The sequence below is a fragment of the Lissotriton vulgaris genome, chromosome 2_1, assembly GCF_964263255.1.
Source record: "Lissotriton vulgaris chromosome 2_1, aLisVul1.2, whole genome shotgun sequence".
NCBI classification, from domain to species: Eukaryota; Metazoa; Chordata; class Amphibia; order Caudata; family Salamandridae; genus Lissotriton; species Lissotriton vulgaris.
Genome location: NC_141687.1, coordinates 240,029,112 through 240,049,518, shown reverse-complemented (window position 1 = coordinate 240,049,518; position 20,407 = coordinate 240,029,112). Strand labels below are relative to the sequence as shown.

Here is a 20,407-nt window from a genome sequence, read left to right as displayed (position 1 = left end):
CATTTCGGGGATTAAAAAACGACCCAGAACATACTTTGTCACTTTTATTGGCTAGGAATATATGCCCAGACTAAACAATATTGCCAGGAGTGCCAGGTATGTCAGATAAAAAATCCCTACTGGCCACCTTGAGTTCCCCTACAAACCATGCATGAAGGGCAGGAACGTCGTGTTGCAAGGTGTCATTTGCAGCCCAGATGGAGAGTGACACTTTTCAGACCCACTGTGGTTAATATTTTTCAAATTGGTACATTGTGAAATGGCAGCTCACTGTAGCAAGATTTACGGAACTACTAATACCAGCAGGCTCTGGGAGAGCCAACCCCCACTGAGGCAGGTGTTAAGGATTACAAAAAATGCCGATGCCTCCCGCAGTGTTTGAATCTGAAGCCTCTGAAGAAATGCTAAGGCAGCATGAAACATGTCAGGCTTATGAATGAATTTGGACTTTGTTTCTTTCCACTGCGCTGTTTCCTTGCAAAATAAAACGAAGATTAGTTTACCTACCTGCATGATGGCTCTTCTAAATGGGTAAAAAGTGAGTATATATATATATATATTTTAAAATCATGCATGTGCGCAAAGATGGAATTGCTACCTACTATTGACTTTACTCGCACTATGCATTTTGGGTATAGTAGTTCATCATGACAAAGAACACAACGTGAAAGGAGGGTCTAAAGGGGAAAATAGTTTAATGACCTAAGTGCACCCTATCCTCTAATCTAACTCTCAAAAAACACAAAAGGGTCTAGACAGGCCGGAGAGTGTCTGCTTTCTCATGAAAGGTGTGCGTGTAAACGAGTAAGTGTGAAGAGGAAAAAGAAGAAAACCCATCAGCCAACCCATTGGCGGAACTTCATCATCTGGGATTTTTGAATACAGACTGGTATCCACTAGGTTCCTCACTACCAAGTATCGTGAGGAAACTCTAGTATCGAATCCACCAGTGATGGAAAGCCAAGCAGCTGTTGTGTTAAGAACTGTGGGTAATGAAAAGTTGCAGTGCTCAAAGAATATGTGCTAGTAAAGAGTGATAAAAGAGTGATGTTTAAAATTGGCTAACATGGTGCCTAAAAACAAATTTTATTATAACGGTCACCATGATGACAAGGTTAAAAACAGAGTGTAGATAGTGTTTCAACAAATACTTCTATCCGTTGGTAAGTTAACTGGTCGACATGCTTCAGCCAATAATGGCTTTCTTCAGGACCTATTACAAAAACACTACTGCAACTGTGACAGAATATGGTGAGAACTAAATACCTTGCATGAAAATTTTGACCTACCAACCGATGGAATACTAAATGGTAGGATCTGGAGTCATGGTTGTGAAAAATCCTCTCCTAAAACAAAAACAGTGTATACAAACACACAGTGTAAAATATGAAAGCAACATATATGTAATGAAGACATATAACAGCCAACGACATTGCTCAATCATTATTAATTGTATGATCACTCACCCAAAGTTTGCTTGGGAGTGGCCTCACCTCGCCTGGCACTCGATCAGGTAATGAGGCCCGCTCTGAAGAAATGGAAAAATATATACCATTGCATCACATTTTTGGTATAAATCCATTCATTAGGATATCTCCTGGTGTCCAGATGGGCAGAAAAAGACAGCGATCTCGGCTAGCCTAGCCAGCTGATGATCGATAATGTTAAAATGTTATATATGAAAAGTTGTTAAAACCAAATGCGCATGCAAAATTGCCGCTTGGCGTTATAACATTGCAAATCCACAAGTATCCTTGATGTTATATAATTGCACATAGGGAAACACCCACTAAGCTCAACAGGAACTCTTAACTTGGTTCCACGCCGTGGATTAATGACCTGATAACAAATAGTTAAATTGATGTACTCTGATTCAGATGTGTAACCAAGGCGTAAAACGAAAAAGAAGCGCCAAAAAGACCGCATGCTCCTATCTTAAATAAAGGGTCCATAGTCCTGCCAGAAGTGCTAGGAAAGAGTATGCAAATTGCAGTAGGGAGTCCCCAAAGACACTCGGGGTAAATGGACCTCCAAAAGCCTATTCTGATAGTGCCGTAAGCTGCTACACTCACCTGTCCGTCGGTACCTCGAACCCTTGCTGAGGGGAAGGTAACACGACGGATAGGACGGCCTGCTTAAATACAATGTCTGCGGACCACAGAGGGAGCGTCTAGTGAACAGTCACAGCCTCCGAAGGCGTGCCCCAGTGCTGTACTGTTCTAATGCCGGCAAGAGCAAGCGGACTAGAAAGAGAGTAGTTTTCGCCCGCAATGAAGGACTAGTAATGGTAGGCAAAAGTGTGTAAGTATGCATCTGATAGGTCTGCATCATCAGAGTTGGTGTTATCGCGCTCGCTATTGGTTAAGCAAATAGCCAATCAGAGCCTTGCCTTTGCAAAACGGCTCCGTCAAGAACCGGCAGAGCGTCCGGAGTTTTCCTTGCCCCACTGCATATGAGCAATTTGAATGTAAAAGGGCGAAACGAGTTCACTACTTGTGGAGCAGATGACCAACCAAAGACCGTCAATGGACTTGACGGCTCAGTCAGGAAACAGCGTAACATCCGAGGATTGGCATGCTCAAGCTATGTTATAAACGATTCAAGTGTGGAGAAGCAGAACAATCCGTTTGGCAATGTTCATTAAGGGTCAAGAATGCTACAGAATGGCCACACATAAGTACGGTCTGAGTATCGCTCCATAGACCCTTACAATGTAAGGACAAGAGGAAGATTGTCAAAGTTTGGAGGGACAGCGCACACATAAGTGCACATTCGCACGCTACGTCCCGTTCATGAAGTCCGTGAATGAAAAACAGAGTTCCAAAGCCATGAATATTACAGAATAGCAACCATTATGTTCAGGCAACCTGACTTGTAGTTAAAAAGGACAAGGGTTATTCATGATGTAGTACTCATATAGTACAAATGAGGTGCAACCGTCCAGTTTAAAACTGTGGGCATTGATATTACCTTCAACTAAATAGTCATCGATGGAACAACTGTACTCCCAAGAGTAATAGTATGAGGACGTGAAAGCCAGGATGGTCAAATAGGTTAGAAATGATTGGTAGGATATTCAGATTTGGACCCACGGGATCTCGTCATTCAACCCCGCAGTGTCGTAATTCAATCTGAAAATCCACTTTTGTTCTTTAACAAACAAATAGTGGGATAGGTCACTGACATGTTGGGGGATGTAGGGTTGTTCCAGTATTATCCACTTCAAATCCTCAGCAGTGTGTTTCATTGTCAAAAAGTGGTTCGTCAGGCATCGTGCCTGTCTGTTTCACCTGATAGTACTCTTATGTTCATGAATCCTAAGCTTCACCTTTCTAGATGTCATGCCAACATAGCGAAGGGAGCAGGGGCATGTTATTAGATAGATCACCCTTTCGCTATTACAGTTGGTATGATGCTTCAAGATCCATGGGCGCTCTGTGCCAATGTCTACTGTTAAGGACTATGAACCCTTTATTTAAGATCGGAGCATGCAGTCTTTTTGGCGCTTCTTTTTCGTTTTACGCCTTGGTTACACATCAGAATCCGAGTACCTCAATTTAACTATTTGTTATCAGGTCATTAACCCACGGCGTGGAACCAAGTTAAGAGTTCCTGTTGAGCTTAATGGGTGTTTCCCTAAGTGTGATTATAACATCAAGGATACTTGTGGATTTGCAATGTTATAACGCCAAGCGGCAATTTTGCATGCGCATTTGGTTTTAACAACTTTTCATATATAACATTTTAACATTATCGATCATCAGCTGGCTAGGCTAGCCGAGTTCGCTGTCTTTTTTTCTGTCCATCTGGACACCAGGAGATATCCTAATGAAGAGGATTTATATAAAAAATGTGATGCAATGGTATATATGTTTCAATTTCTTCAGAGCGGGCCTCATTACCTGAGCGAGTGTCAGGCAAGGTGAGGCCACTCCTAAGCCAACTTTGGGTGAGTGATCATACAATTAATAATGATTGAGCAATGTCTTGTTGGCTGTTATATATCTTCATTACATATATGTTGCTTTCATATTTTACACTGTGTGTTTGTATACACTGTTTTTGTTTTAGGAGAGTATTTTTCACAACCATGACTCCAGATCCTACCATTTAGTATTCCATCGGATGGTAGGTCAAAATTTTTCATGCATGGTATTTAGTTCTCACCATATTCTGTCACAGTCGCAGTAGTGTTTTTGTAATAGGTCCTGAAGAAAGCCATTTTTGGCTGAAACATGTCGACCAGTTAACTTACCAACGGATAGTAGTATTTGTTGAAACACTATCTACACTCTGTTTTTAACCTTGTCATCATGGTGACCGTTATAATAAAATTTGTTCTTAGGCACCATGTTAGCCAATTTTAAACATCACTCTTTTATCACTCTTTACTAGCACATATTCTTTGAGCACTGCAACTTTTCATTACCCACAGCTCTTAACACAACTGCTGCTTGGCTTTCCAACACTGGTGGATCCGATACTAGAGTTTACTCGCACTATGCATTTTGGGTATAGTAGTTCATCACCACAGTCACGTGGTGCACCGCCAAGTCAGCGCTGTATCCTCCTCCTGCTTTAACATTCTTCGCATGCTCAGAAAAACATTTCGCTGGATCCCCTCCGAAACAAGGAAAACAGTCACCCATGCTCTGGTCACGAGCCGACTGGACTACGGAAACACCCTCTACGCAGGCACCACCGCTAAACTCCAGAAGAAACTCCAACGAATCCAAAACGCATCAGCCAGGCTCATATTAGACATCCCACGTAACGAACACATCTCTGGTCACCTGAGAGACCTCCACTGGCTACCCGTCAATAAGAGGATCACTTTCCGACTGCTTACCCACGCACACAAATCACTCTACGACATCGGACCAGATTGCCTCAACTCTCGGCTGTCCTTCTACACCCCCGCCCGCCAACTTCGCTCTTCCAGCCAAGCCTTCGCCACTGTACCTCGCATCAACAAGACCACCATGGGAGGCAGATCCTTCTCATACCTGGCTGCCAAAACATGGAACTCACTCCCCGCTTACCTTCGCCTCACCCAGAATCACCTAGCGTTCAGAAAGCAGCTTAAAACGTGGATATTTGACAAATAATCCTCCCCCCCTTTCCTAAGCGCCTTGAAACCCTCTGGGTATGTAGTGCGCTATACAAATTTCATGACTTGACTTGACTTAATAAGACTCTAGCGCACCTGGGCGCTTGCGATCCAGTCTGTGAGCAAGGCATGACGCCGAAACGTTAGACATATGGAGCAGGCGCTGTGATTTTGAAATAAAGCCAATTGTTGCTGCATTGGGTCTCACCTGTTATCCAAGGAAGGTGTTGATGGGCTACCCCGTGCCCATTTTTGTGAGACCACCCTGAAGGGCCATGAACTCCGGTAACTGGGGAATGCATATGATGGTTCTTGGAATATATATATATATATATATATATATATATATATATATATATATATATATATATATATATATATATATATATATATATATATATATATATATATATATGTTTATTACCACTGTGGTATTTATTCACACACAAGATAGCGCACGTTGTCGTCAACAAGGTTGCCAGAACAATCGAAAGGTGTTGACATACATTCATATGCTTATGAATAAATGAAGAAAAAAAACTCACCCAGGAGTGTGTGTAGATAAATAAATATATATATATTTTTTAACGATGTGTGTATATATTGAGAATGTTCTTTGGATAGTCAAAATCAATGACATAAATATGTGGAACCAATCATAACATAAAGCTTGTAAATTAATACTTTACACAATTGTAGGTTTTCAATGAACTGGTTGATCAGAGTAACTATTTTGGAATGTACTGTAGCAATATGCCTTGAATTTTATTCATTGAAAGATGGCAATTGCCCATGCATTCCCCGTGACCGAAATTCGTTTTTTATGTTTATTACCACTGTGGTATTTATTCACACACAAGATAGCGCACGTTGTCGTCAACAAGGTTGCCAGAACAATCGAAAGGTGTTGACATACATTCATATGCTTATGAATAAATGAAGAAAAAAAACTCACCCAGGAGTGTGTGTAGATATCTACACACACTCCTGGGTGAGTTTTTTTTCTTCATTTATTCATAAGCATATGAATGTATGTCAACACCTTTCGATTGTTCTGGCAACCTTGTTGACGACAACGTGCGCTATCTTGTGTGTGAATAAATACCACAGTGGTAATAAACATAAAAAACGAATTTCGGTCACGGGGAATGCATGGGCAATTGCCATCTTTCAATGAATAAAATTCAAGGCATATTGCTACAGTACATTCCAAAATAGTTACTCTGATCAACCAGTTCATTGAAAACCTACAATTGTGTAAAGTATTAATTTACAAGCTTTATGTTATGATTGGTTCCACATATTTATGTCATTGATTTTGACTATCCAAAGAACATTCTCAATATATACACACATCATTAAAAAATAATAATATGCCTAGAGAGACCTATCGACTTTAAAAACAATTGCAATAGTTTCCTGTTATCAAACTCATATACAGTGGGAATTCAGAATAGGTAGTATTTAATTTATAGGCCAGTGCTGGTTTATAACCCACTTATACAAGTACCCGGTCACCATAAAAAATTGCACTGTGCTTAAATACTAAATCCTAACCTTGCACTGATTAGACATATGACTATTTAAAAAGATTATCTGTTAAATAGTATTGCAAATAGAAAGGAAGTAAAAGTGCTATCTAAAATCTGTAATTCAACAGCGGCATAGGTGAATGTGTTCTGCCAGACTCAATTTAAAGAAGATATGTATACAATTCTTCATCAATATTAAAACAAAATGGTTCTTTACTGTCTAGCTCCAAAATAAATGTTTTCAATTTACATAATTCCTTCTCCTGGTCACCTCCCCTCTTCCGGACTTTTACAATGCAGCTGTAGCTCAAATCTGTAGGGTTACTTCGACTATGTTGTTCAAAATGGCATGCAATTACTAACTCCGATCTTTATTTGTAATTCTTATGAGCTGTAATATTCTTTTATGCACGGGTTAGATGGTACTCCTTCTGTATATTTTCATGTACAGAAAATTTGAGGATATACACAACAAAATTTGATTTGCATGTTCTATTTCCTTTCACTTAGATTTTCTTCTTAAACAGTGTGATTAATGTTGTTTAATTCTCACAATCATTGTAGACTTTGCACCTAGTGCCTTTCCTAAATCCATCTTGTTGTGCCAACCATGTCCTGGGATTTGTACTAGCATTGTATCTGCTTTTAACCAAATAGTCCCTCATTGATTTTGAGTTTCTGTAACTTATCTGGGGGTGTCTAGACAACCGCATGCCCATAATGGGATCATCTTTGAACAAATGCCAATGTTTTTGTATGGCTTGTCTCATCCTGGAGTGTTCTTTATTATATGTAGTTCTAAATCTGTGAGGTTGTGTCATGTCCGTTTACTCTTTTCTCTTTGAACTTGCCCCTGAGGGTTTAAACGAACAAGTTACTTACCTTTGGTAACGCTTTTTCTGGTGGATACAGTATCTGTCTGTGGCCCTATCAAATGGGACCTACTAGCCCCATAGGAGGGTGAGGAAGTAGGACCTCTTCGGTCAAGCATGTTTAAAGGTGTATGTCCCACCTCTGCACCGTAGGAGCAATATATTTACAGTGAGTGCCAATATATTGGCCGCATATCGGTGGAGTGTGATATTGATCACCCACTCAGTGGAACCCTCCCACCATAGTACGGTAAGGGTGGAGCCCGATTCGGTTTATTATAGGTCCTGATGAATGCCATGGACCCGACTGGGCCAACAGGCAGAAAGATGTCGACCACTTACATCACGGTGTGGGGGACAATAGAATTCCCAACACACCGAACATTTATTTGAACTACCATACAGATGCCAGTTACATTAAAATGAGTTTGACATCTGTAATGGCTTTTTAAATTTCCCTTTTTTTGCAAGGGCCCCCACTTAGCTTTAGAAGTGCATCCCTGTCTTCAGGTGCAGGCCCGCCCTCTATCAAACTAAGTTTTTAGAGGGAGAGGACTAGTCAATGACGAAGCATGACACCAGGTGGTGTGTGAGACCAGTCTTTCACTTTTTGTGAGATGCCCGCAATCACGAAATAACACTGTAGCACTTAGGTCACCAAACTGGGAGCGGCTCTTTTTGTGCTAAACATTATTCGTTGGAGGCTGCCTGGTTCTAGCACCCCGTGCCTCTAGTTTCCTTCCCTAGACCTATTCTGGGGTTCCTGTGCTTATACACTTCAGATTTATGTGCCTGCATGACGAACACCCCTTGACATCGTGGTCCGACGAGAGGCACCCTAAATAGTCAGTAATTGTCATATGACCCTCACATTCCCTGCAACACTTAATATCGGACTTCTACATAGTAACCTTGACACTGTTACAATTACATGAAGAACCTGCAACAAAGAAACTCCAGAAATGGAAAGCCTTGGACAAAGAATGTTGTGTCGACGACATGGAAAAAAGTTAACTGACGTCAGCACACGGACAAGGACTTCTTATGGCTCCGGTGATGTCAAGTGTGGTCACGTGTGGAGCCATTCCATTCTGACGTCATCGTTGACGTGGAAGAGCTATGGAGAAATGTTTCTGTGGAATGCTGCGCATGGGGTAAATCATAAGGTGAGAAATCCACAGGCAGATGTATCTATCAGAAAGTGCCTTTTCCCTATCTAATGTACGGTTCTCTTTGAAATATATATATTACCAACTGGCGGTCGTCAGTAGGTATATATAGTTAGTACCTAGTTACCATAGGAAATCCCCAACATTCTATTGGGAATAACTTTGGCGCAGATTGAGGAATCTGCGTGTAATTTTCCTTAAAATTGCTTCGCTCCGCTCCTTCCCTGAAAGTTTCGGGGGGATTCGTCAAGCGGGGGCCAAAAGGGGGGTCCCAAAACGTGTTTTCCCCATGTTAATTTCCTTACGGACCTTTAGACAAGGCTACAGCCCGAACGGCTGAACGGAATTACACCAAACTTGGCAAAATGGTAGGAACAGGTATGCAGTAGTGCCTTTTCTATATTTGGTGAAAATCCCTCCAGTAGTTGTTGAGAAAATTGAATTTGCAGTCGACTGTCAACATTCCAAACTGTCCAACCCAGGAGTGTTGACCACCATCTTGTTTTTCAGGAGAACTGAGGCACAAGAGAGCCCAAAACAAGAGTGGAAAACACGAAAAGACCCCCCAACCCTCTAGCCCTTCTCACGGGGTCCCAGAAGGACACCCAAGAGCAAAAAAAAATAAAAATAAATAAAATAAAATCGAAAAAATCAAGGGGTACGCACACCGTACGCGTACCGTGTGCGTACCCCGCGATTTAAACAAAAATAACAAAAAATTATTTGCACTTGGTAATCCTTCTGGGACCCCCTGAGAAGGGCTAGGGGATCAGGGGGTCTCTACCCTGCCCCCTTTTCACATTTTCCACTCTTGTTTTGTGCTCTCTTGTGCCTCACTTCTCCTGAGAAACAAGATAGCTGCTTAGGTGGTCCCAGAAGGATAATAACATATATAAACGTTATCCGCTAATAGAATTAGCATTTACAAAACCTTTGAAATTTATTGAAAAAAAATATAGGTTTCACGCCTGATATAGTTAGGAATTAGAATTTAAAAAACCTTGCAAATTCACTTAAAAAAACATAGGTTTCAGGCCTTATATAGTTAGGAATTAGCATTTAAAAAAACCTTGCAAATTCACTTAAAAAACCACAGGTTTCAGGCCTTATATAGTTAGGAATTAGCATTTTAAAAACCTTGCAAATTCACTTAATAAACCATAGGTTTCAGGCCTTATATAGTTAGGAATTAGCATTTAAAAAACCATTGAAATTGCTCCTATATAGTGAATTGTACTAACTATATTTCGCGCTCCATCAATCCACTGCTGATGATGTCACATATTACATCATTCATGACTTGGTCAGTGACATCACTGATGACATCTCAAATGACATCACTGATGACATCACTGATGACATCTCATTTGACATCACTGATCACATCACTGATGATATCATTCATGTGATAATACAATGCACCTCCTCACACTCTAATATAACCTTTGATACACCCAGTGTTAAACACAGACTACCATTCTTGAAACCATTGACACACCAATACCAGTTAGTACGTGCGCACTCACTGATTCCTAGGTCTACACACACATTCACTCATTCACCCATAGAATCACTCATACATACAGTCACTCATCAATACAACACTATCATATGCACTCATACACCTATACAGACACTCACACACTGCCACTCATCCATGGAGTTACTCACACACCTAGTCATGGAAAGAATCAATCACACTTCCATTTCCTCAACTATACAGTTTTACACACAACACCTTACTTATTCAAACATATACTAACACAGACTTACTCTCTTATACAATCACTGATACAAGTACACAATGATCCATACAGCCACATTCACTGGCTCTCATGTATAGTCATTTATATATGCCAACTCTCACATGCACTTTGTTTTACATATGTACTTACTTGGACATGTAGCACTGAGATATCCATTCACTCACCAACACATCCATGCACACAGTCAACCGCCAATATAGCTGTTTCCACATGCACTCGAACTCATACACCTAGTGAATCAACTGCTCACACATCTATGCACAGAGTCACACACCTCCCAGCCACCCACACACACACTCAGTTTCCCATTCAAATACTTGGGCAACCAATCAATAACCCATATAACCACTCATATAGCTACTGATCAACACATGCAGCAGCTTACACAACAGACATACTGAGGCACACATTCAGACAGTTTAGTCACTAACCCATGCATTTAGTAAGACACATTTAATCACTCACTCATACATTCAGTCACGCACCTACTAAATCCTTCATCCAGACACTTATACATCCACTCATTCTTCAATATGTAAAACATATTTAAACTTCACAGAAACACAGTCACGGGATGGTGTCATCAGTGATGTCATTTGAGATGTCATCAGTGAGGTCACTGACCATGTCATGAATGATGTAATATGTGACAATATCAGCAGTGGATTGCGGGCGCGCGAAATATAGTTAGTACAACTAACTATATAGAAGCAATTTCAATGTTTTTTTAAATGCTAATTCCTAACTATATAAGGCCTGAAAGCTATATTTTTTTAAATGAATATATATATATATATATATATATCACCAAACGGCTACCTTATTCCAAAGTAGTCCAGGGACACAGCAGGGATTCTGTGGAAGCTTTTATTCAGATTTTCAGCATGGCATAATGCATTTCGACTCTTCGTCTACTTCAGATGCTGCTGCTGAATTGTCATCACCTGTTCCTCCTTTGAACAACTCTTTGCGCTCCCATTGGTGGGAGTTCAACCAATCCTGCTGCCGTGTAAGGAATGTAGTTTCATGTACAACTACAATTCCCATCATCCATTGTTCAGGTAAGTGCTGCAGCCGGATAGCGCCATGAAACCGCAGGTGTACGTGCGCTCTATAAATATTTTTAAATAGAAATAAAATAAATAGGATATAGTTCTAACTGCTGTGAGTGCTGAAGATTGCGTCACAAAGGGGGGCCGTGTAGTGGCAGGTGAAAACAAAATTAAAACGTGTTGCAGGCTTCCTCTGGTCCCCTAAGCCCAGCCCCAGTAATGAGAACACATCGGGCCTGAAGCAAACTGAAGTCATGCTTGCCTCCCCATGCAATCACGGGCTGCCTGGTCGCAGCGGCCCCAGATATTTTTCGTTCTCGATTATATATATATATCAATCAAACAATTTGGTTTCATGAAGGTCACTCACACAATTTCCAGGCCCATCTTTTGCCTGCCATGTTTATTGTAGTTTAGGCAGCTTTAGATGCAGTTGACTACTGCCATGGGCTAGTATTATCCTACTTTGACTGAATTTCTTCCTTTCAAATGATGTAATCTTTTCTCTCATTTGTTTTTTTTAAAGCCTACAAGCATTGTTGGCTTAACCCTTTCGATGCTCATGACGGAACGGTTCCGTCATGAGCATCGGTGGCGCTGTGCTCATGACGGAACCGTTCCGTCATGACTACACCCATTTACATTAGGGCCCAGCACCGGGGGTAAATCTGCACCGCACGGATGAGGTTAAATAGTCAAAGCATTTTTGGTTGGCTAAACTCTGAAAATTATGCTCGATTGATGACAAAACTCATATTCCAATTCCTTTAGTGACATTAGAAAACTGGCACTAACTGGTTTAATTGACCTGAAGATCCATCTTCTTTGCCCTACCCTGTCAAATGTTTGTCAAGTGGACAACAAGTTTCCTTTTAGCAACCAAACCAACGTACTAATCAAGTTATGAAATGTCCCCCAACTCATAAAAATGGTTCCCTCATCAGCACTTTTATCCATTCCAGTCAAAACAATTGAAAATGCCTCTAATTGCCGACTTTATCCAAATTTTCACCCCTCTTCATGCTCCGCTGATTTGCTGACTCCATTTTCATTCATTTCAAGACCCTCTATCAATTTCGATATCCTCCAACACACTCAAGTCTATGCAGTCTGAAGTCCCTTTACAGATTTAAGGAGATAAATTATGCTACAGAATCCCTAGTTCCCCCACTTCATGTCAAGTGCTGAGTCGAGATTCCTTAAATAGCATTTTGATGGGCACCAATTGGCTGAGTAAATACCAGTCCTCTTGAAATCTATCCTTCGGACTACAAGAAGAAGCAACTTTACCTACATCCATCACAACTTGAAGATTCCTGGGTTCCTCACCTCCTGCAGAATGGAACGGGTGCACTTCCATTAATTAATTTCCCATTATTCCCTCTTTTCTTTTACCATTTCCTTTTCTTATTTCTCATTCTATTTTATTTTCACACTCAAAAAGTTTGCAACTTGTGCTCTGAAGCCTTCTACAATTAACGCACAAGTTACTTACCTTCGGTAACGATATATCTGTAAGAAACAGTAGTTAGTATTAGATTCCTTACCTTAGAATATTCCCAGGCGTCAGACTGGATCCGGAAACTTTTGCTTAGCAATACCCTTGCGCGTCGGTAGGCGTAGTCTGCGGCTCCGCGTCCGTCGTCGGCGCCGTGATGACATCGGAGTTCCTAGACGGCGCCCTTGCACGCTGACGTCAGTTCTATATATAGCTTTTCTGCGCCAGAAACGCAGAGCCATGATAAAAACCAACACTGGTGCCATGAAACTAGGGCCCTGAAAGGGAATGACCTTAACCCTAGATATCGGTTCACAGAACGGGGAGGATGGGTGGGGCGGTAAGGAATCTAATACTAACTACTGTTTCTTACAGATATATTGTTACCGAATGTAAGTAACTTGTGCATCTGAAAGAAACAGGTTAGTATTAGATTCCTTACCTTAGAATAGATACCCCAGCAATACCAACCCCGGTGGTGGGGGGTCTGCAACCCGATAATCACACCAGAAAGTCCTGGAGGACGGAACGGTCAAAGAAGCCATCCCTCCGGACTTGGCTGTCCAGGCAGTAGTGTCTTGCGAACGTGTGCAGCGAGGCCCACGTAGCTGCCTGACAGATGTCCTGCAAGGGGACTCCCCGGCCCAGGGCAGTAGTAGCCCCCTTGGCCCAAGTGGAATGGGCCCCCAGCCCAACAGGAGGCTCCTTCTTAGCCAAAGAGTAGCATGCCTTGATGCACAGCACGACCAACGGAGAGATGGTCCATTTGTGCACCGCCCGTCCCTTCTTAGCGCACACGTATCCAACAAAGAGTTGGTCATCCACCCGGAACTGGCGTGTGCGATCCAGATAGCATGAGAGCGCACGTTTTGGGTCCAGACGGTGGAGCCGCTCTTCCTCTTTAGAGGGATGCGGAAGCGGAAAGAAGGTGGGCAAGGTGATGGACTGCCCGATGTGGAAGGCTGTGACTACTTTAGGCAGGAAAGAGGGGCGCGTTCTCAAGACAACTTTGTGCGGATGGACAGAGAGGAAAGGAGGTTGAGAAGATAGAGCCTGGAGCTCACTCACTCTCCTGGCAGAGGTGGTGGCAACCAGAAAAGCAGTCTTAAGCGTAAGAAGACTGAGAGGACCGTTATGAAGTGGCTCGAAAGGAGCGCACATCAGATAGGTCAGAACAAGCTTCAAGTCCCACTGGGGCATCACGAAAGAAGAAAGAGGAGAACCTCAGAAAGAGGGGCAGAGAGTGGATCCACAGCCTTTGCTGTGCACCATGCCACAAATCTGTTTAACCTGCAGGCGTATACCGACTTAGTGGAGGGACGCCTGGCTGCCAGAATCAAATTACAAACTTCAGGAGGCAAGTCAAATGGCCTCAACTGTCGCCGCTCAATTTCCAAGCATGGAGGTGGAGACTGGACAGGTTCGGGTAGAGGACCGTCCCCTGCTGCTGCGACAGAAGGTCCTCCTGAAGAGGCAGACGAATCGGGGGATCGACTAACATGCTGAGTAGCTCGGGATACCAGTATTTCCGTGCCCAGTCCGGAGCCACAAGGATGACTTGGGCCCGGCCGCGCCTGATCTTCGTCAGCACTCTGGGCAGAAGTGGTATAGGCGGAAAGGTATCCAACAGACCGGAGCTCCACTCGCGACGAAAAGCGTCTCTGAGCGAGTGCCGCCTTGGAAATTCCAACGCGCAGAACTGATGACATTGCGCGTTCTCTTCTGTGGCGAATAGATCTAACCAAGGCTCTCACCACTGCTGAAAGAGGCCTTGCGCCACGTCAGAGTTCAGATGGCATTTGTGATCCATCATGCACTGACAGCTAAGTTCGTCCGCCCTGGCGTTCAGGGATCCTGCCAGGTGTTGAACTACCAGTGTCACGCCCTGATGTTCCAGCCACTGCCAGAGGCGCAGAGCCTCCTGGTATAGTGTCCACGACCCCACCCCGCCCTGTTTGTGTGAGTACCACATGGCGGTGTTGTCTGTGAACACCTGCACTACACTCCCCTGGATAGAGGGGAGGAATGCCTTCAGTGCAAGCCGGATCGCCCGCAGCTCCAGAAGGTTGATATGGAGCCGGGACTCCGCCGGAGACCAGTGGCCTCTGATCTCCGCCTCTCCCATGTGGGCCCCCCAGCCCTGGAGGGACGCGTCCGTCAAAACTACGTGCTCCGGTTGGGCTAGGGAGAGGGATCTGCCGCTGACCAAATCGCGGTCTGTGAGCCACCACTGCAACTGTCTTGCAGTGCCCTCAGAGATCAAGACATGGTCGGACAAGTTGCCCTGATGCTGGGCCCACTGAAACATCAGGTCCCATTGCAGAGCCCGCATCCGCCACCTGGTGTGATGCACCAGAAGGATGCAGGAGGCCATCAGCCCCAGAAACCGCAGAGTCAACCTGACCGAGACTCGGGATAACGGCTGAAAGATCGGAATCAGAGCCTGAATATCCAGAACCCGCTGTTCGGGAGGATAAACCGTAAACTGCGCCGAGTCGAGAACCGCTCTGATGAAGAGGAGCTTCTGAGAGGGGCACAGGTGGGACTTCGGCACATTGATGGAGAACCCCAGCAGGTGCAGGAGGTAGGCCATAGTCTGGAGGTGGCTGACGACTGTCTGGGGCGAGCCAGCAATCTACAACCAGTCGTCGAGGTAGGGGAGGACTGAAACCCCTAACCTTCGCAGATGAGCTGCGACCACCGCTATAAGTTTTGTGAACTGAAAGTGCTTGTGGCCTACCGTGAAGCGCAGGTAACGCCGGTGGGCCGGCAGGACAGGAATGTGGAAATAAACGTCCTGCAAGTCCAACGCTACCATCTAGTCTCCCGGGTCCAGGGCAGCTAAGACCTGAGCCAGTGGTGGTGGTCATGGCGAACCCTGCCCTCCACTGGCGTCACATGGGCCTGAAAGCACAGACTAGGAGGATTTTGAGGCAGATGCTGCAGGGACCGGTGTGGACTGGCCGCACCGGTGTCCCCGACCTCTGCCACAGCGGTGTCCGCGACCACGCGGGATGGTAGTCTGCAGCCCATGGCTGGTAGAACGTGTTGGGGCACCCCTACCTTGGCCACGAAAGGAGCGAAAGGCGACCGTTTGCTGGCGCAGGGCCGAGAGGCCCAAGGACTTGGCCGTAGCCCTGGAGTTTTTAAAACGCTCAAGCGCATGGTCCGCCTTGTCGCCCAAGAGGCTACAGCCTTCAAACGGCATGTCTATAAGAGTATTTTGGACATCTGCCGAAAAGTTGGCAGACCTCAACCAGGCGTGGCGTAGCATCGCAACCGTCGTTGCCATCGCTCTGCCCAGTGAGTCCATGGTATCCAGTCCACACCGGATGGAATACCGCGCTGCATCTCCACCCTCCGCAAGGGCTTGGGCGAGTTTAGTCCGGACCCCCTCCGGACATTGTGGCAGCACGTCTGCGACCGTGCCCCACAGAGAGTGGGTGTAACGGCCCAAGAGGCACGCGGTGTTGACTGACAGCAACCCCAAACTAATTAAGGAGAACATCTTTTTACCATACTGTACATACCTCTTGGATTCTTGATCGGGGGAGCCGACGGGAATGCAGTCTGGGAGTTGGAGGCCTGGATGACCAGGCTCTCGGGGTGGGGTGGGTGGACAGGAAGCAAGGGTCGCCTGGAGCCGGGCAGTGGCGCCTGGCCACGTTCCTATCTACAGGCAAACCTGTAGCGGGCTTGGACCAAGTGCCCAGAAGAACGTCCAACAAGGCCTCATTAAACGGCAGCAGATGCTCAGCCGAGCTTGCCTGCGTTTTAAGGACCTCAGTGAGGAGGTTAGTCCTCGCGGCCTGATGGGGAGCTCAAGGTCCAAGGCCTTGGCAGCCCGCGTCAGCACCACACTATAGGCAGCCCCCTCCTCCGTAGCCACGGTAGGAGGGAAGACAAAACCAGTGTCGGGCGAAGTGTCCAGACCACTGGCATCCCCAAGCTCACCAGCCCAGTCCTGAATAGACTGGCACTCACTTGCCAGAGGGTCCTCGGACCCCTCCCAATCCCCCTTGTCACCCATCACCTGGTACTCAGGTGTAAAGGATGGGGCTGGGTCATAGAAATAAAAATCTACAAGCGGCGTCGGACCCGAATCGAGGGTGGGATCAGGGACGGCGTCGTCCTGGGACGGCACTGGAGGCGACACCCTGGGGGCTGGCGGCGGCGAGGTCGTAAGGTCGACCGGCGACGACCCGGATCTGGATCCAGCGGGACGCTGCGGCGTCGGGACCCAAGTCGCCGACGGCGCCAGGGCCGAAGCACACGACGGCGCCAGGGACAAAGCACCCGGCCCGTGTGGGGATCCAGTCGGGGCAGCTTGGCCCGAAGGCGCAGCGGAACCCAACGGAGGAGTGAGTGATCTCATGGCCGTGAGGAACGCCTCGATCTCCTCTGGCGTCGTGTTCTGCCCAGGGACTGGCGGGTATGGAGCAGGCCGCGACGCCTGTGGCTCTGGCGGAGCCGCGGGGCATGTTGCCCGAACCCCCGGCCGAGTCGCGCGAGTGTCAGGGGGAGTCAGATAGCGATGACGCCTCTTCGACTTCTTGTGCCTCTTACCTGAGGACTTCGAGCCCGAAGACTGGTGACGACTCCCAGAGCTATGATGACTCCGACCCCGCGACCGGTCCCTCGACCTCCTCGCGGACCGGGACCTCGAGGGGTGCGGGCTGACTGCCGGAGCTCGCGTCGCTTGCGGGACCGCTCCCGTCTAGCTTTAAACGTCAGGGCCCGGCAGTCGGAACAGGACTTGTGGTCGGGGCCCAGACAGTGAAGGCACCGGCGATGGGGGTTGGTAACCGACATCAATCGGTTGCAGTCGACACAGGGTTTAAACCCGGGCATCCCTACCGGCACCGTCGAGTTGATAGACTTCGAGAAAAATGATTGAAAAAGTTAGTCAAAAATTGACTAAGGGTACTACTTTTTCAAGGATCGACGCTTGCCGGCGAAAAAAAGAACTACTTACGTCAGGGCGCGAGGGCGGCGTCTAAGTACTCCGACGACGTCATCACGGCACCAACGACGGACGCGGAGCCGCAGACAACGCCTACTGACGCGCAAGTGTATTGCTACGCAACAGTTTCCAGATCCAGTCTGCCTCCTGGGGATATTCTAAGGTAAGGAGTCTAATACTAACCTGTTTCTTTCAGATATTATTCTTTAACAAACACTGAATACATGACGCCTAAAAAAAGTATGCAATACTATCTTAGAAATATCCTGTCAAACCTTCCCTAGACCATTGCAAGCATATCGTTCCACTTCATCCCAACTCAATCCCGATCCCTAACAATGAGAGGTACCCCGGCTTGTGGCTGTAGTGCTACAGTGTCTTGATGGAGAGATTGAACTTTTGTATACCTAAGTAATGGTTCATCATCTCCAGATCACATGAATGGGAAGAAAGTGTGCAACAACTGAGCGTCACTCATGGTATTGCTTGTACCATGCAATAGCATTGGCATGATAAAGACAATAAGAGGAAACTTAAAGGCAATATCAACATTTGAGACAGTACAATCCTTGCTAATGGATGCTTGTAACTCCACACCAAAAAAGTGGAGTAAGAATTAAGTCATGTGTAATTAGAGCTCAGTTAATGTGCTGGGTGGCCTATGCTCACTTGTAAGCAGAGATACCAGGGAGAGGTAATCATGACGGAAAGGTACAGTCACAATCAGAATAATGTAAGAGCATCCTGAAAATCTATATACCACACGAAAGATACCAAGGGTCTTATCTGATTCTATCAGTGGTTGGAAACTATTCATAGTATCCCAAATCACACATACCAAGAGGTTATCTTAGAAATTGTAGAGGAGAAGAGAAGAGAGTGAACGTTTGAAAGTAAAGGAAAGTAAAGAAAAAGCGCCATCAAGACGGTATGATTAAAAGCAGAGTGAGAATAGTATGAAACAAGTAGTGCTCGGATTGTTTCCGTTTACGCTTAGCTGTCCAATCAACGCCCGGGGATTCACACTACACGCTGTTCCTTTCTGGTCCGCAGTAACATATACCCCCCAATACAGGTGGTTATTTTCTGTCTCAAATCACGTATCCGAACATGTTCTAAGGGGCGGCGCCGCATACAGCAGGCAACTTTAGTGATTACAAAAAATCCGGGCACCGGAAAAAAACACGGAGCGCACACTTTAGTGCTCGGATTGTTTCCGGTTCCGCTTAGCTGTCCAATCAACGCCCGGGGATTCACACTACACGCTGTCCCTTTCTGGTCCGCAATAACAAATACCCTCAGTACAGGTGGTTATTTTCTGTCTCAAATCATGTATCCGAACACGTTCTAAGGGGCGGCGCCATATCCGAACACCAGCACCAATAGAGATGCGTGCAGCATTTTCACCTATGCCTATCAAAAAGGACGTACTATCTATGATTATGACACAAGCTGTCTTTTAAATGTAACACGAGCATAGAGCTGATCTTTAAACTTACACACATTAAAGACAGCTCTCTCTCTGGTCCGCACTCGCGCTTGATAAACCCAAGCACCATGCAGCCACACCACCTTCCCCTCGGCTCAGCTGCCATACCGAGGCAACGACGGAAAGGTGAGTGTGTGCTGTGCTATGGTGCATGGGATACTTACAGGATTGGTCACTGCATCTAGCTCTAAAATTGTGGTTTTGCGGGACCGTCATTTTTATCTAGACACTATATAAAACGTGTTTATTCCCCTTTTTTTCCTTGTTAATTGAGCTAAGCCCATCTCTGGTTAATATGGAGATTGGAGACATCTCTTTAAAAACATCTTAACATGCATGGTATGCATCACTTTTATAGAGCTCTCATATATATGGAGCCTGGGACATGCTTTTCTGCTTTTTCTTGTCACATAATAAGCATTTGGTATACAACTCCAATTAATATGACATTATTTATATTCTGAAAATTTCAGTGCGTGGCCTCTTTTTCCTGAGCGAGTGCCAGGTGAGGTGAGGCAATTCCTCCCTACAAATTTGGGTGAGTTAAAAATACAATGGACACATCGAGTATCAATACATTGAATATGCTTGTTTCTGACTATACTATTGGATTGTGTTTCTCTGTGTGTCCTCCATTTACTCACAGGAGAAGGTTGAAAAATAAAGACATGCGACTACTTCATATGGGGTATGTCTATACAATGAAAATTATCTATCACAGCACGTGGTAAGTGTTGCAGTAGTGAACGTCATAGGTCCTGACGAAAGCTGAAACATGTTGACCAATTATCAATTATGGTGAATAGTAATTCTTTTCATACTATTCTCACTCTGCTTTTAATCATACCGTCTTGATGGGCGCACCTAATAAAGTTTCTTGAGACATCAAGACAGGTATTTTTACATCACCACTTTATTCTTCTTTGTTTACACCTTTCACATTTGAGCACTGCAAC

The 20,407-nt window shown here is 45.1% G+C and overlaps 1 protein-coding gene across 6 annotated transcripts in view; it reads right to left on the bottom strand.

Moving 5' to 3' along the window:
• The window catches only part of NF1 (neurofibromin 1), a 2,008,692-nt gene that overhangs the window by 394,118 nt on the left and 1,594,167 nt on the right, over positions 1-20,407 (bottom strand). The gene's annotated exons all lie outside the window — the stretch shown is intronic.